Genomic DNA, 17,119 nt, shown 5'->3' with positions numbered 1-17,119 from the left:
CCATAAAGCCCATCAAGCCTGCTCCGCCATTTAATATGATCATGGCTGATCCGATCATGGACTCAGCTCCACTTCCCCGCCAGCTCCCCATAACCCCTTATTCCCTTATCATTTAAGAAACTGTCTACTTCTGTCTTAAATGTATTCAATATCCCAGCTCTCTGAGGCAGTGAATTCCACAGATTTCCTCTGAGAGAAGAAATTTCTCCTCATCTCAGTTTTAAATGGGTGGCCCCTTATTCTAAGATTACGCCCTCTAGTTCTAGTCTCTCCTATCAGTGGAAACATCCTCTCAGCATCCACCTTGTTAAGCCCCCTCAGAATCTTATATGTTTCGATAAGATCACCTCTCATTCTTCTGAATTCCAATGAGTGGAGACCCAACCTACTCAATCTTTCCTCATAAGTCAACCCCCTCATCTCCGGAATCAACCTAGTGAACCTTCTCTGAACTGCCTTGAAAGCAAGTATATCCTTTCGTAAATATGCTTATCCAGCTTCCCCTTGAATGAATCTATGCTATTCGCCTCAACCACTCCCTGTGGTAGCGCGTTCCACATTCTAAGCAGTCTCTGGATAAAGATGTTTGTCCTGAATTACCTATTGGATTTATTAGTGGTTATCTTATATTTATGGCCGATAGTTCTGGTCTCGCTCGCAAGTGGAAACATCTACATCTACCCTATCAAATCCTTTCAGAATCTTAAAGACCCCTATCAGGTCATCCCTTAGTGTTCTCTTATCTAGAGAAAAGGACCCCAAATTTTCCTATTAGGTATAACTGCTCAGATCTGGGGCGGGATTTTCAGCTTTGATGTTTTGGGATGATAATGGCGGCGGGGCGGGAAAGTTAACGCCCGGGAACAGTTTGTGCCTCAGTAGGTAAGTTTGGGCAGCTGGGCCCTGAGTCAGGGGGCGCAACACTAAGGGAGAAACCTAAGAAAAATACCACAAAAACATTCCCAAATCATAGCCCACGCCACCACAACACAAATCGCAAAAAAAATTCAAAGAGAAAAAACAATCACACTGACCTTAGGAGTCCATTACTTACCTCGTCGCTGCCAGCATCGTTGGACCGCCCCGATTTCCCAGGCGGTCACTGTGGGGTGCGTTTTGGGGCGGACGGGTCAGGCAGGAGTCCAAATCTGCGCCGGTGTCACAACAAGGGTCATTGCACACCGGGCGCAGCTCTTCCGGGCGGTGCTGCTCCGCGCCGCCACAAAACTGGATCCGAGGATCGCCGTGGGGAGCTGGAGGCTGACCGCCCGCCCAGAACACCTCACCGCCGCCATTGCCGTCGCTCAGGGGCAAAAAACGAGAGCGGAAAAGAGCCGAAAAATCCAGCCTCTGGTATCATCTTTTTTGCACCTTCTCCAGTGCCTCTATATCCATTTAATAATATGGAGACCAGAACCATAAGTGTGGTCGAACAAGTTTAAAATAATGGTTCTGCTTTTCAATTCTAATCTCCCTAGAAATTTTAACTATCCAAATATTGATTGGGACAAATTTAGTGTGAAGGGTATGGAGAGTGCAGACTTCTTGAAATGCATTCAAGAGAACGTTTTTAGTCAGTATGTAGCAAGCCTAACATGAGAGGGGGCGGTCTTGGATTTAGTTTTGAGGAATAGAAACATAGAAACATAGAAACATAGAAAATAGGTGCAGGAGTAGGCCATTCGGCCCTTCTAGCCTGCACCGCCATTCAATGAGTTCATGGCTGAACATGCAACTTCAGTACCCCATTCCTGCTTTCTCACCATACCCCTTGATTCCCCTAGTAGTAAGGACTTCATCTAACTCCTTTTTGAATATATTTAGTGAATTGGCCTCAACAACTTTCTGTGGTAGAGAATTCCACAGGTTCACCACTCTCTGGGTGAAGAAATTCCTCCTCATCTCGGTCCTAAATGGCTTCCAACTTATCCTTAGACCGTGTCCCCTGGTTCTGGACTTCCCCAACATTGGGAACATTCTTCCTGCATCTAACCTGTCTAACTCCGTCAGAATTTTAAACGTTTCTATGAGGTCCCTTCTCATTCTTCTGAACTCCAGTGAATACAAGCCCAGTTGATCCAGTCTTTCTTGATAGGTCAGTCCCGCCATCCCGGGAATCAGTCTGGTGAACCTTCGCTGCACTCCCTCAATAGCAAGAATGTCCTTCCTCAGGTTAGGAGACCAAAACTGTACACAATACTCCAGGTGTGGCCTCACCAAGGCCCTGTACAATTGTAGCAACACCTCCCTGCCCCTGTACTCAAATCCCCTCGCTATGAAGGCCAACATGCCATTTGCTTTCTTAACCGCCTGCTGTACCTGCATGCCAACCTTCAATGATTGATGTGCCATGACACCCAGGTCTCTTTGCACCTCCCCTTTTCCTAATCTGTCACCATTCAGATAATAGTCTGTCTCTCTCTTTTTACCACCAAAGTGGATAACCTCACATTTATCCACATTATACTTCATCTGCCATGCATTTGCCCACTCACCTAACCTATCCAAGTCGCTCTGCAGCCTCATAGCATCCTCCTCGCAGCTCACACTGCCACCCAACTTAGTGTCATCCGCAAATTTGGAGATACTACATTTAATCCCCTCGTCTAAATCATTAATGTACAGTGTAAACAGCTGGGGCCCCAGCACAGAACCTTACGGTACCCCACTAGTCACTGCCTGCCATTCTGAAAAGTCCCCATTTAGTCCCCATGAAGCTGGGCAGGTTGAAGGGGAGAGCACTTGGGCGCCAGTGACCATAATTCAGTCAGATTCAAGTTGGTTATGGATAAGGACAAGGATAGGCCTGGAATAAAAGTTCTGAATTGGGGAAAAGCTAATTTTGCTAAGTTAAGGAGTGATTTGGCCATAGTGGACTGGAAACAGTTACTTGTGGGTAAATCAATGTCGGAACAGTGGGAAGCATTCAAGGAGATCTGGAAGACTCAGGCCAAACATGTGCCCTTAAAGAAAAAGGCTTGGAAAAATAATTCTATAGCCCCCTGGATGTCAAGGGACTTATAGGGGAGGATTAAGAAAGAAAGAGACGTTTATGTCATATATCAATGGCTAAATACTATAGAATCTTTAGAGGAATATAAAAAGTTAAGAGGCAAAATTAAAAAGAATATTAGGAATGCTAAGAGAGAGCACGAGAAATTCTTGGCCTGTAAAATTAAGGAAAACACTAAGATGTTCGATAAATATATTAAGAGCAAGAGGGTAACTAAAGAAAGGGTAGGGCCTATTAGAGACCATGAGGGTAATCTTTGTGTGGAGGCGGAAGATGTTGGTAGGGTTCTTAACAAATACTTTGCATCTGTTTTCACAAAGGAAAGGGGCAATGCAGATACTGCTATTGAGGAGGAGTGTGATATTCTGGATAAAATAAATATAGTGAGAGAGGAAGTATTAAGGGGTTTAGCAGCTTCAAAAGCAGATAAGTCCCCAAGCCCGGATGAGTGAAGTGAAAGAGTAAATAGCAGAAGCCTTGACCATCATTTTCCAGTCCTCTTTGGATCTGGGCATGGTGCTGGAGGATTGGAGGATTGCTAATGTAGTACCCTTGTTTAAGAAAGGAGAAAGGGATAGGCCGAGTAATTACAGGCCTGTCAGCCTAACGTCAGTGGTGGGAACATTATTGGAAAAAAATCCTGAAAGACAGGATAAATCTACATTTGGAAAGGCAAAGATTAATTAGGGATAGTCAGCACGGATTTGTTAAGGGAAGATCGTGTTTGACTAACCCGATTGAATTTTTTGAGGAAGTAACCAGGAGGGTCGATGAGGGTAGTGCATACGATGTATATATGGACTTTAGCAAGGCTTTTGATAAGCTCCCACATGGTAGACTGGTCATGAAGGTTAAAGCCCATGGGATACAGGGCAAAGTGGCAAGTTGGATCCAAAATTGGCTTGGCAGTAGGAAGCAAAGGGTAATGATTGATGGATGTTTTTGTGACTGGAAGGATGTTCCCAGTGGGGTTCTGCAGGGCTCAGTGCTGGATCCCTTGCTTTTTGTGGTATATATCAACGATTTAGATTTGAATATAGGGAGTATGATTAAGAAGTTTGTAGATGACACTAAAATTGGCTGTGTGGTTGATAATGAAGAGAAAAGTCATGGGCTGCAGGAGGATATCAATCTACTGGTCAGGTGGGCAGAGCAGTGGCAAATGGAATTTAATTCAGAGAAGTGTGAGGTGATGCACTTTGGGAGGGCTAATAAGGAAAGGGTATACACATTAAGCGGTAGGCCACTTAATAGTGTAGATGAACAAAGGGACCTTGGAGTGCTTGTCCACAGAACTCTTTTGATAGGAAACATAAAACATTAAATCGTGGCCCCCCCGATCTGGGGGACACACCAAACATTTTCCAGTCCCCTTTTTTTTGTGTTATTTTTTGTGTTTTTTTTGGTTTTTTTGGGGCATTAAAATCATGTTTTTCCTCCAAGTGCCCCCTATAAGAGGGGAGGGGGACACTAAAAAACACCGGCAATTAAAACAAAATAAACCTTAAAACATAAAATCAAATTAAAATTTGATTGCCGGGGGTGATGATGCACTCCAGTCCCTCCGGTGCTCACCTCTCGCGGAAGGCCGCGAGCATACCGGTGGACACCGCGTACTCCATCTCCAAGGACACCCTGGCGCGGATGTACGCGCGGAAGAGAGGCAGGCAGTCAGGTTGAACGAGCTTGTCCACAGAACTCTTTTGGGGGAAACAAAAACATTAAATCGTGGCCCCCCGATCTGGGGGATGCACCAAACATTTACAAGGCCCTTTTTTTGGGTTTTTGTATTTTTTTTTTGTTTTTTTTAAAGTTTTTTTTTGGGCACTAAAATTATATATATATTTTTTCTACAAGTGCCCCCTATAAAAGAGGAGGGGGCACTAAAACCACCGGCAATTAAAACAAATTAAACTTTAAAACATAAAATCAAATTAAAATTTGGTTGCCGGGCGTGATGATGCACTCCAGTCCCTCCGGTGCCCACCTCTCACGGAAGGCCGCGAGCGTACCGGTGGACACCGCGTGCTCCATCTCCAAGGACACCCTGGCGCGGATGTACGCGCGGAAGAGAGGCAGGCAGTCAGGTTGAACAAGCTTGTCCATAGATCCCTGAAAGTAGCAGGCCAGGTGGATAAGGTGGTTAAGAAGGCATACAGAATGATTGCCTTTATTGGCCGAGGCATAGAATATAAGAGCAGGGAAGTTATGCTTAAATTGTATAATACTTTGGTTACGCCACAGCTGGAGTACTGCGTGCAGTTCTGGTCGCCATATTATAGGAAGGACATGATTGCACTAGAGAGGGTGCAGAGGAGATTTACTAGGATGCTGCCTGGAATGGAGAATCTTAGTTATGAGGACAGATTGGATAGGCTGGGTTTGTTCTCATTGGAACAGAGGAGGTTGAGAAGAGACTTCATTGAGGTGTACAAAATATTGAGGGGCCTGGACATAATGGATAGTAAGGGCATATTTCCATTGGTGGAGAGGTCTATTACGAGGGGGCATAGTTTTAAGATGGTTGGTAGAAGGTTTAGAGGGGATTTGAGGGGGGGCTTCTTTACGCAGAGGGTTGTGGGGATCTGGAACTCGCTGCCTGGAAGAGTGGTGGATGCAGAAACCGTCACCACATTTAAGAGATGGTTGGATGGGCACTTAAAGTGCTGTAACTTAAAGTGGATTAGACTGGATGACCTTTTGTAGGACAGCGCGGATATAATGGTAAATACTGTAGCGAATAGAATACGGCCAGGGTGATCTCCTAGACTAGTTTCAATTGTCTGGATGGGTCCAGATTTTTTCTCCCTAAGTTGGCCTGGGTTTTGATCTGGTTTTTGCCTCTCCCAGGAGATCACATGGCTCCGGTTGGGGTGGAGTGTAGAATGTTTCAGTATAAGGGGTGTCGCAGTTGTGTGGGGCGGACTGGTTGGGCTGGGTGCTCTTTACCTTTCCGCCATTGTTCATTGTTGATAGGTTTATACGTAACCTTCAGAACTGCTGACCGAGGGCCGTGCGGCTCTTTATCAGCCGGCGCGAACACGATGGGCCGAAATGGTCTCCTTCTGCGCTGTAAAGTTCTATGTTTCTATATTTCTAAAAGAAACCCTCCCAAGGCTTTGTTTTTTTAGGCCTTATTAACCTGCGTTGCTACTTTTACTGATCTGTGTACCTGTACCCCCAGATCCCTCTACCCCATTTAGACACTTATTTTCCAAGGAGTATGTGGCCTCCTTAATCTTCCTACCAAAATGCACCACCTCTCACTTATCTATATTGACGTTCACTTTCCAATTACATGCCCATTCTGCAGCTTTATTACTGTCTTCCTGCATTTTGTCGCAGTCCTCCTTTGTATTAACTACACCCCCCCCAATTTAGTGTCATCCACAAATTTTGAAATTGTACTTCCGATTCCTGAGTCCAAATAGTTTCTGTAAATGGTGAACAACAGTGGTCCCAGCACCGATCCTTGTGGAAGACTACGACCCACCATTTGCTAGTCTGAGTAATGACCTTTAACCCCTATTTGTTTTCTGGTTTGTAGCCAGCTTGCTATCCATTCTGCTACTTGTCCTCTGACTCCACATGTTCTGACCTCAGTCATGAGTAGAAAATCCAGGCTGACACTCCAGTGCAGTGCCTTATTGAAAACTTTTTGCAAATCTATTGGATATATGGAATTTCCCGCAGGCCCTGCCGACTTTAGCGGCAGGGCCTGATTTGCATGTAAGGCCTCGGTTTCCCGCCCGCAGCCAGCCAGATTGAGAGGCTAGCTGCGGGCAGGTAGATCTTTGACTGGACAGAGGAGGCAGGGAGGGTTTGAGCGAGGGCCAGACTGTCAAATGGATCAGGGTGAAAGTGTAAAGAGGGTCGGGGGCCGGACAGACAATCAGTGCGGGTTGGGGGGTTGGGGGGGGTAGTGGACTGGGTCTTTACTTGTTGGAGTTCAGAAGGATGAGGGGTGATCTTATCGAAACATTTAAAATAATGAAAGGGATAGACAAGATAGAGGCAGAGAGGTTGTTTCCACTGGTCGGGGAGACTAGAACTAGGGGGCACAGCCTCAAAATACAGAGGAGCCAATTTAAAACCGAGTTGAGAAGGAATTTCTTCTCCCAGAGGGTTGTGAATCTGTGGAATTCTCTGCCCAAAGAATCAGTTGAGGCTGGCTCATTGAATGTATTCAAGTCACAGATAGATAGATTTTTAACCAATAAGGGAATTAAGGGTTATGGGGAGCGGGCGGGTAAGTGGAGCTGAGTCCACGGCCAGATCAGACATGATCTTGTTGAATGGCGGAGCAGGCTCGAGGGGCTAGATGCCCTACTCCTGTTCCTAATTCTTATGTTCTTATGTTCTTATGTTCTTATGAACGAGAGGACTGGGGTTTGGGGGTCGGGCACATGATTTGGGGATGGGGTGGTGGGAGAGGAGAGAGGACTGGAGACCAGGCAGATGATCAGGATGAGGGAGGGGGGTGCTAGGCGGGGGGGGTTAGCCAGTGATTGGGGTCAGGGCGTGCCATTAAAAGGATGGAGGGGGTTGTAAATCGGCCAGTGATCGGGGTGGTGGGGAGGGGGGTGGTGGGGGGAGAGAAGGAGAGCGGAATCGGGGCGAGCTTAAGCATCATCATTTGGGGCGGGGGTGGGGGGAGAACTGGTTGGGGGTAGGGGAGCGGAGGTCTGGGGAGGTGATCGGAAGCCTCGTGAGGGGGTCTCTGATTGCGGGGAAATGGGCTAGCCAGGGAACCTGGATCCAGGAGGAAGGTATAAAGCAACTTACCTCCTGGATCCAGCAGTCCCTGTCTTGCTTTAACTGCCCGGGTTTCATGAATTGTGTGAGACCCGTCCACAGGCAATAAAAACCAAAATGGAGGTTAAAGACGCTTCCAGCCTCATTATAATATTTAAATGACGTTATGCCACCTGGGAGTGGGTTGGCTACCTCCCACCCCGACCGCTCCCGCTCCTGCCCCCTTCCACCCGCCCCCCCCCCCCCCCCCATGCTCGCCCGCCCCCATTGCTCGTCCGTTAAACCGGAAGTGGGTGGGTTGGAGGTGGGGTGAGGTCGAGAATCCCATTTTTAACAATTTAACCACAACCCATGCACCAAACCTGTCATGTATGTAGACCATGTACACTAACTGTACAGTCACATAAGGTGTGCCACCAGAGGGCACTGCAGTGGGAGACCTGAGGGTCACCTGCATAGGTGTGCAGGGCCCAGTATAAAAGGCTGCCCACCAAGCTGTGCCTCACCCTGGAGTTACAATAAATGGGACTAAGGTCACAACAGCTCAAGTACAATACTAGACCTCGTGGAGTCATTCATAAGAAGATTAAAGACGTAACAACTGGCGACGAGATTACGAACTTTTACGCAAAAATGTCTAAGGTTGGTGCATTAGAAGGTAAAGATTGGGAAGCCCTTTACGGAGCGGCTCGACCAATATTTCGTAGCAATCAACCTGGTAGGCCATGATCTGGCCACGCTGACAGATAAACGCAGAGCTATCCTGTTGACCTCGTCAGGGACTTGCTTGCGCCAAAGAAAACAACGAACACGTCATACGAGGAGCTGAACGTGCTAATTCGGGACCAACTCAAACCGAAGGAGAGCATCCTCATGGCCAGGCATCACTGCCCCGAGGGCCAGGAAATCGCGAAGTACGCTGCCGACCTCAGGAGGCTGGCAGGACCGTGTGAATTCGGCGCATCCCTCGCCGATGTTTTGTGGGAAGTCTTCGTAATTGGCATCGGTCATGTGGTCCTTCTTCACAAGCTACTGTCTGCTGAAACCACCGTCACTCTGCAGAAGGCCATCAGCATCAGCCAGGCTGCAGCTCCAAGCAGATGATGACTCACTCTCTGGACTCAAACCCGGCAAGTACTATAAATAGAATGGCGCCTTTCACAGGCAGAACTGTTGAACGTGAATCTGCCCAGGGCAGAGAGTACAGGCCCTCCGAGTCCTTTAACTCAGAGTCCGTCGAGGGGTGCAAACGTAAGTTGAGTAGCACCATGCTGGCGTTGCGGAGGTAATCACAGGGTTTATCAGTGTCGGTTCAGAGACTATGTGTGCAAAGGCTGCAGCACAAAGGGCCACCTCCAGCGAATGTGCGAAAGAGCTGTGACTCACCACGTGGGAGAGGAGTCAGCAGGCGGCTGTGAATCCAGCGCGGATTACGAGGAGATGGCTAGAGCTGACAGAAGTAGACAAGCCGCAGAGTAAACGATCCCCGGAGAGCAGAGGCACCGGTAGCGATATCCTGCCTCAGATCAGTTTAACATTGCCGGCACCCGATGGCATGAACTGCCACGTGCCAGAAACAGTAAACTGCGCAGTTGGCTACCGTCGTCCAATCACCCGGGTGGAAAAGGCGCAGCCCACAAACCCACCTGCCACCACGGCAATGCTCAAGAGCGAAGGGTCACCCGCAACGGCTCCTCCGAACGGAACCTGGACCAGCCAGGATCGCAAACTAGAGAGTGCTCACAACAGTGCCCTCAAGGAAAGCGAGTCAGCATTCCCCTGCGAACTGCTAGACAAGACGAGGCAGCCCCACCGTCGCTTAGACGAAACGCTCACTCGCTCAGACCGCTTCCCAGGGAGCAGCAGCGACACTGTGCAAACGAAAAGGACAGGGAGGTCACAGACACATCAGCTGTCTTTGGGCCGGCCCGACACTAGGAGTAACGGCAAGAGCCCTGAGCGCCGGCAACTCGAGCAACATGAGCTCGCCTCGCCCATAGACCCACTAGCATGGGGCGCTGCTCTGCCACCAGACAACCCGGATCTCATCCAGCCGTGCTGGAACTAGACTGTCCTTGTGTACCTGTATCGATATACCTGTACTGATCATGTAAATGTACCAAACAAAAAGAAACGCAACTGTAATCCACTCAACAAATGTACCAAGATGTAAATGTAAAACCCATGTGATGAACTTGAATGCAACTTGCCTGTAACGGGCTATTAGCATGATCTCTGTGTGGGGGGGGGGGAGAATGGAGTAGTCATGGACTCACAACCAGAAACCACGGGGACCTCCACTGGCAACAAATCTCACTACCAACCCACCCAAGCCAGAAGCGACCCTCCAATGGCCAACCAGGAAGAGCAAAGCCCAGGTCACCGTCAATGTACGAGTCAATTTGCTTAAAGACTTGGGGGGGAAGTGATGTCATGTATGTAGACCATGTATAGTCACTTAGGGCCCAAGTTTCGGCCTCAGTTGCTCCTGATTTTTTGGAGCAACTGGTGTAGAACGGAGTATCTTAGAAATTCAAATTCTCGACATTTAGTTGGCTCCAGTTCTAGTCAGTTAGAACAGTTTCACTTTGGAACAGAATTTTTTTTTCAAAAGGGGGCGTGTCCGGCCACTTACGCCTGTTTTCAAAGTTTCGGCAGTGAAAACTTACTCCATACTAACTTAGAATGGAGTAAGTGAAGATTTTTGTACGTTCGAAAAAACCTTGTCTACACTTTAGAAAATCAGGCGTAGGTTACAAATCAGGCGTAGGGAATGGGGGGGGGGGGCGGTTTAAAGGGAAGTTTACAAACATTAAACACTTCAGTTTTACAAATAAAGAGCCATCATCAATAATAAATGATAAATACATCAATAAATCAACAAATAAATCATCAAAAAAAATTAATTAAAAAAAAAATCAATAAATAAAACATTTTCTACTTACCAACTGCAGCACCGGGAGTCCTTCAACAGCGTGCTGGGACGGCCCCCCACAGTGTGTCTCTGTCAGTGTCTCTATCTGTCTGTCTGTGTGTGTGTCTCTCACTCTCTGTCTGTCAGTGTCTGTGTTTCTGACAGCGAGGGGAGGGGGAGAAGGGGGGTGGGAGAGGGAGAAGGGGGGAGAAGGGAGGTGGGGGGAGAAGGGGGGGAGAGTGGGGGGGGGAGAGGGGGAGAAGGAGAGAGGATGGAGGGAAGGAGAGAGGAGGGAGTGAGGGAGAGAGAGAGGGGGGAGGGGGAGGGGGAGGGAGAGAAGGAGGCTGAACAGCCGGGCCCAAGACCTCGGGTTAGATTTACAGGTAGGTGGCGTCGGGTCTCGGGGGGGGGGGTCGTGGAGGTCCGAGGTGGGGGGGGGCGGGCGGGGGGAGAGAGAGAGAGTCGTGGAGGTCCGGGGGGGGGCAACGGTGAGAGAGAGTCGCGGAAGTCCGGGGGTGGGGGAGAGAGAGTCGCGAAGGTCGGGTTGCCGGGGGCGGGGGTGGGGGCAGGGGAAGCGGGAGTCAGGTCGGGTCGGGAGGAAGCAGGAGCTGGGCGTGGGAGGCAGCCTTATGCACGCAGCCCCAGTGAGGCCATTCGGCCAGGGCTAGGGGCTGCTTGCTTCAGGCCCCTCCCACACAGTTTTGGGTGCCTGGAGCTACTGCACATGCGCGCCCACTGTAGCGCGCATGTGCAGAGGTCCTGGCACTGTTTTCAGCGCAGGGACCTAGCTCTGCCCCCAACAGCTCGTGTTGCTCTGCGCCCAGCTGCAGAAGACCTGCAGGGAGCCAGAGAATCTGGAAGTTCTTTTTAGGCGCACTTTCTGGCGCGAAAAACGGGCGTCCAGGTCTGGGCTGCACCGTTTTAGGCGCGTCCCGAAACTTGGGTCCTTAAGGTGTGCCACCAGAGGGCACTGTGGTGGGAGACCTGAGGGTCACCTGCATAGGTGTGCAGGGCCCAGTATAAAAGGCTGCCCAATATGCTTGTGCCTCACTCTGGAGTTACAATAAATGGGACTAAGGTCACAACAGCTGAAGTACAATACCAGACCTCGTGGAGTCATTCATAAGAGTATTAAAGACATAACTAAACCCACACATTTTAATTAGGTTCAAATTCTCCCTATTATGTCTACTACATTACCCTTATCTATCCTTTCTGTTACTTCTTCGAACAATTCAATAAAGTTGGTCAAGCATGACCTGCCCCTTTGGTGCTGACTGCTCTATTATATTTTCAGTTTCTAGATTTTTTTCTATTACATCTTTGATTAAGGATTCCATTATCTTTCCTACACCAACATTAAGCTAATTGGTCTATAATTCCCGAGGCTTGTTCTATCTCCTGTTTTATATATAGGAATCACATTCGCTGTCTGCCAGTTCTCTGGCACTATGCTCTTTTCTAATGAATATATGGTGCCTCTGCTATTTCTTCCCTAACTTCTTTTAATATGTGCGGCTCCAATTCATTCGGACTAGGGGTTTTGTACTCTAAGTTTGATTAGAGGGGGAGTGAGGGGGGAGGGAGATGGCGAGAGGGAGAGAGAGTGAGAGTGAGAAAGGAAGGGAGGGAGGAAGAGAGAGGGTGGCAGGGGGAGGGAGGGAGAAGGTGGGAGGGGGAGAGAGGGAGGGAGATGGAGGGTGGAAGATGGAGGGTGGGAGAGGGAGGGGGAGGGAGAGAGGGAGGGGAGGGAGAGAGGGAGGGGGAGGGAGAGAGGGAAGGGGAGGGAGAGAGGGAGGGGAGGGAGAAAGGGAGGGGGAGGGAGAGGGCGGGGAAAGGGAGAGAGGGAGAGAGAGGGTGGTAGGGGAAGGGAGAGGGAAGGTTGCAGGGGAGGGAGAGGGAGGATTGCAGGGGAGGGAGAGAGAGGGGAAAGGAGAAAGGGAGAATGAGAGATAGAGAGAGAGAGAGGGAGAGGGAGAGAGGGAGAGGGGAGGGATGGCGGACATCGGTGTTGATTCTATCGACGAAGATGATGATAACAGTCTAAACAAGTACTGTTGCAATGAAGATACTAATTTGATCGCAAATGTTTTGCGGGTCTCTGCTAGTTATTTAATATTTCTGCCATTTCGCTGTCATTACCCGTGCGTTTATCATTTGTACTCCTTCGTGGCCCTATCGCTATCCTGATCTTTCTTTTCTTCTTTATGTATCTGTCGACTGCTTTACTATTTCAACTCAGTAAGCCACTCAGGTACATCCAGTCCGGTACAGTCAAGCAGTACACTGAAGCTGCCAATATAGTGCGTTGTGGAATGGCAGGACAAATGCTCAGATACGTGCTTCCCCCCAAATAAGCACAATATTTTCTTCTGTTCCCTAATCTTGGTGTAAAATATATGTGTATAAACCGGGGGTGCACTACCAGTAGAGAATGCTATCGGATTATTCATCCAAAGTTTGATTTGCTCTGGGGATTGCCCTAAAGCACAAAAACATTTGTTTCACTGAAATTAGTGCCTATAGAATAAAACAGCTTTTTGCTTGTTAGCGGCTAGTTAAAGAAAGACTTGCATTTATATCGCACCTTTCCCGACCACCAGATGTTTCAAAGTGCTTTACAGCCAATGTAATATTTTTAGAGTGCAGTCACTGTTGTAATGTGGGAAACGCAACAGCCAAGTTGCGCACAGCAAGCTCCCACAAACAGCAATGTGATAATGACCAGGTAATCTGTTTTAGTGATGTTGATTGAGGGATAAATATTGGCCAGGACACCGGGGATAACTTCCCTGCTCTTCTTCAAAATAGTGCCATGGGATCTTTTACGTCCACCTGAGAGAGCAGACAAGGCCTTGGTTTAATGTCTCATCCCAAAAGGCAGTACCTCTGACAATGCTGCACTCCTCAAGTACTGCACTGGGAATGCCAGCTTAGATTTATCTACTACAAGTCTCTGGAGTGGAACTTGAACCCACAACCATTCTGATCCAAAGGCAGGTGTGTTACCCACTGAGCCACAGCTGACACTAACTTGATGCAAATTAAAGGCCACTCATGAGAATTATCAGCTAGTGGCTCAATGGGTTGCACCCTTGCTTGAGTCAGAAGGTTGAGGGTTTAAGTCCCACTCCAGAGACTTCAGCACAAAAATCTAGGCTGACACTCCCAGTGCACTGCTGAGGGAGCGCTGCACTGTTGGAGTTGCCCTCTTTTGGATGACATGTTAAACCGAGGTCCCATCTGCTCTCTCACGTGGACGTACAAGATCCCATGGCATTATTTTGAAGAAGAGCAGGGGAGTTATCCCTGGTGTCCTGCCAATATTTATCCCTCGATCAACATCACTAAAACAGATTATCTGGTCATGATCACGTTGCTGTTTGTGTGAGCTTGCTGTGCGCAAATTGGCTGCTGTTTTTCCTACATTACAACAGTGACTACACTTCAAAACATAGAAACATAGAAAATAGGTGCAAGAGCAGGCCATTCGGACCTTCGAGCCTGCACCGCCATTCAATAAGATCATGGCTGATCATTCAACCTCAGTACCCAACCCCAGTACTTAATTGGCTGTACAGCACTTTGGGATGCCCGGTGGTTGTGAAAGGCGCTATATAAATCCAAGTCTTTCTTTCTTTTTTCATTGCATAGACTGCTAGGACAAAAAGAACCTAGTCCATGAAATGGGCTTTCCTAACTTGGCACTCAGCCATCTTGCAAATCCACAGAGCGGATTTACAAAGTATTCATTACTTTCTATAAACTAGTTGAGTGGCTCATTAGATCCTCAAGAATTGTGAAAGATGTATCATGATTCATTTTTGCCAAATCCTGCCAACTAGGTCACGTTGGATGAATATTTAAATATTACACGCATCTGCCATTTTGTTAGCAAGCCCATGTATAACAACATCAAAAAGGCAACTAATGTTTTTTTTGTTTCCGCACCAAGAGGAAAGTATAACCCGCATTGAGTTCCCATTTCAACTGCGTAGAGATGTTGACCAGAGGGCAGATGCTCTGCACATCATCCCGAGATTAGCCGACAGAGGATGTCCCTCAGCAATGGAGGACCTTCTGCTCTCTGGCCAGTTTTGTCTCCATTCTCTCGACAGCCTCAGACTGACAATCCTATCCACCCAGAGAAAATCAAAGTGTAAGTCTTTGATTAAGACTTGGGATCAAGACCAGAGGCCATTGTTTTTTCCTGCTGCAGCTACTAGAACATTGAATAATTGTGTCCCACACTTCCTGTTGGCGGCAATAACAGCCATACTGGGATAATAAGCGATATTAGGTTCAGAGAACGGTCTAATCAGTGGCTTGTTGTGTTTTAGTTGGCTGTTCTCACTACTCGGTGTCAGCTGTGGCTCAGTGGGTAGCACTCTCGCCTCTGCGTCAGAAGGTTGTGGGTTCAAATCACACTCCAGGGATTTAAGCACATAAATCTAGGCTGACACTCCAGTGCAGTGCTGAGGGAGTGTTGCACTGTCAGAGGTGCCATCTTTCAGATGAAATATTGAACCTCTCAGGTGGACATAAAAGATCTCATGGCACTCTTTCGAAGAAGAGCAGATTAGTTATCCCCAGTGTCCTGGCCAATATTTATCCCTCAATCAACATAACCAAAAAACAGATTATCTGGTCATTATCACATTGCTGTTTGTGGAAGCTTGCTGTGTGCAAATTGGCTGCCGCGTTTCCCACATTTCTTCAGTGACTACACTTCATTGGCTGTAAAGTGCTTTGAGATGTCTGGTGGTCGTGAAAGGCGCTATATAAATCCAAGTCTTTCTTTCTCTGTATTATGTTGAACAAAGGTATATTCCAGATACTGCCTTTAACCTTTGTGAGTGTGTGTCTGGGGGGGGGGGGGGGGGTGGGGGAATTGGTTGGTGGAGGGGTCTCATATTGGTAAGGCTGGTTTCAACCCAAACTCTTCAGTAACAGAAAAGTATGAATATTAGATCGCAGTGTAAGAGACCGCATGGTGTGGTGCTGCTGGAACTTGTATTGGCAAGCGAGTAAGATGTAAATAAGATATGAATGAGAATCCACAGTGTAGCAAAATGAAGATCTCATCTGCTTTATATGATAAGAGCATCTGCTTCAATTGACAAAGTGCAAACAATTCCTTGTACTTGCTGGCGGTACATTACAAAGCCATTTGTAGTTTGAAGCCCCAGTGGATAATTCCTGTGCACCTACCCTATAAATGCAGTCTGACAACACTGCGCAGACGGGCAGGGAAAGAGCTACGAGGAGAATTCACTGGAAGCTCTCAAGCACCAGTTGCCTCTTACTATCTTTAGCGGAGTCTGGCATCAGTTCTGTGTTTACTGTGCCGTGAGCCAGTTGCCGCATGTGGTCAGTATAGTCATTGGGCAGCAACCCTTCCTGGATTTGACCCTGAAAAATTAGATCGGCCGGGTCACATTGATGATGGAATGCTGTCAGTCAGAGAATCATACAGCCCATCGCGCCTATGACAGACCTTTGAAAGCTAGCCAATTAGTCCCACTCCCTTGCTCTTTCCCCATAGCCCTGCAAAGGTTTTCTTTTCAAGTATATATCCAATTCCCTTTTGAAGGTTACTACTGAATCTGCTTCCACCGCCCTTTCAGTCAGTGTGTTCCCGATCACAACAACTCGCTGCATAAAATACTTGCTCATCTCCCCTCTGGTTCTGGAGTGTGACAAGTCGGGACAGAGCGTATACACACAAGACAAAATTAAAAACTCTGAACGCACGAAGCATTCGTAACAAGATAGATGAGTTGACGGCACAAATTGAAATAAATGTGTATGATCTGATTGCCATTACAGAGACGAGGTTGCAAGGTGACCAAAGCTGGGAACTAAATATTCTGGGGAATTTGCCATTTTGTAAGAATAGGCAGAAAGGAAAAGGAGGTGGGGTAGCTCTGTTAATAAAGATTGAGATCAGTGCAGTGGTAAGAAATGATATTGCCTCAGAAGATCAAGCGTAGAATCGGTTTGGGTGGAGATAAGTAATAAGGGAAAGAAGTCACTGGTGGGAGTGGTCTATAGGCCACCAAACAGTAGACACTCTGTGGCACAGAGTATAAATCAAGAAATAATGGAGGCTTGTAAGAAAGGTACAACAATAATCATAGGCGATTTTAATCTTCACATTGATTGGACAAATCAAATTGGCAACGGTAACCTTGAGGAAGAGTTCATAGATTGTATATGGGATAGTTTCTTGGAACAATATGTTGTGGAACCAACCAGGGAGAAAACTATTTTAGATCTGGTAATGTGTAACGAGTCTGGATTAATTAATGATCTTTTTGTGAAGGATCCTCTTGGGACGAGTGATCATAACATGGTAGAATTTCAAATTCAATTTGAGAGTGAGAAAGCTTGGTCTCAAACTAGTGACCTGAACTTAAATAAAGGTAATTACAAAG

The 17,119-nt window shown here is 47.5% G+C and overlaps 1 protein-coding gene across 1 annotated transcript in view; it reads right to left on the bottom strand.

Moving 5' to 3' along the window:
* Positions 1–17,119, bottom strand: part of LOC139269259 (seizure 6-like protein) — a 287,174-nt gene that overhangs the window by 177,163 nt on the left and 92,892 nt on the right. The window lies entirely within an intron of this gene.

This window comes from Pristiophorus japonicus, chromosome 8 (assembly GCF_044704955.1).
Source record: "Pristiophorus japonicus isolate sPriJap1 chromosome 8, sPriJap1.hap1, whole genome shotgun sequence".
NCBI classification, from domain to species: domain Eukaryota; kingdom Metazoa; phylum Chordata; class Chondrichthyes; family Pristiophoridae; genus Pristiophorus; species Pristiophorus japonicus.
The sequence above is the reverse complement of the archived record's forward strand: the minus strand, read 5'-3'. Positions and strand labels throughout refer to the sequence as shown.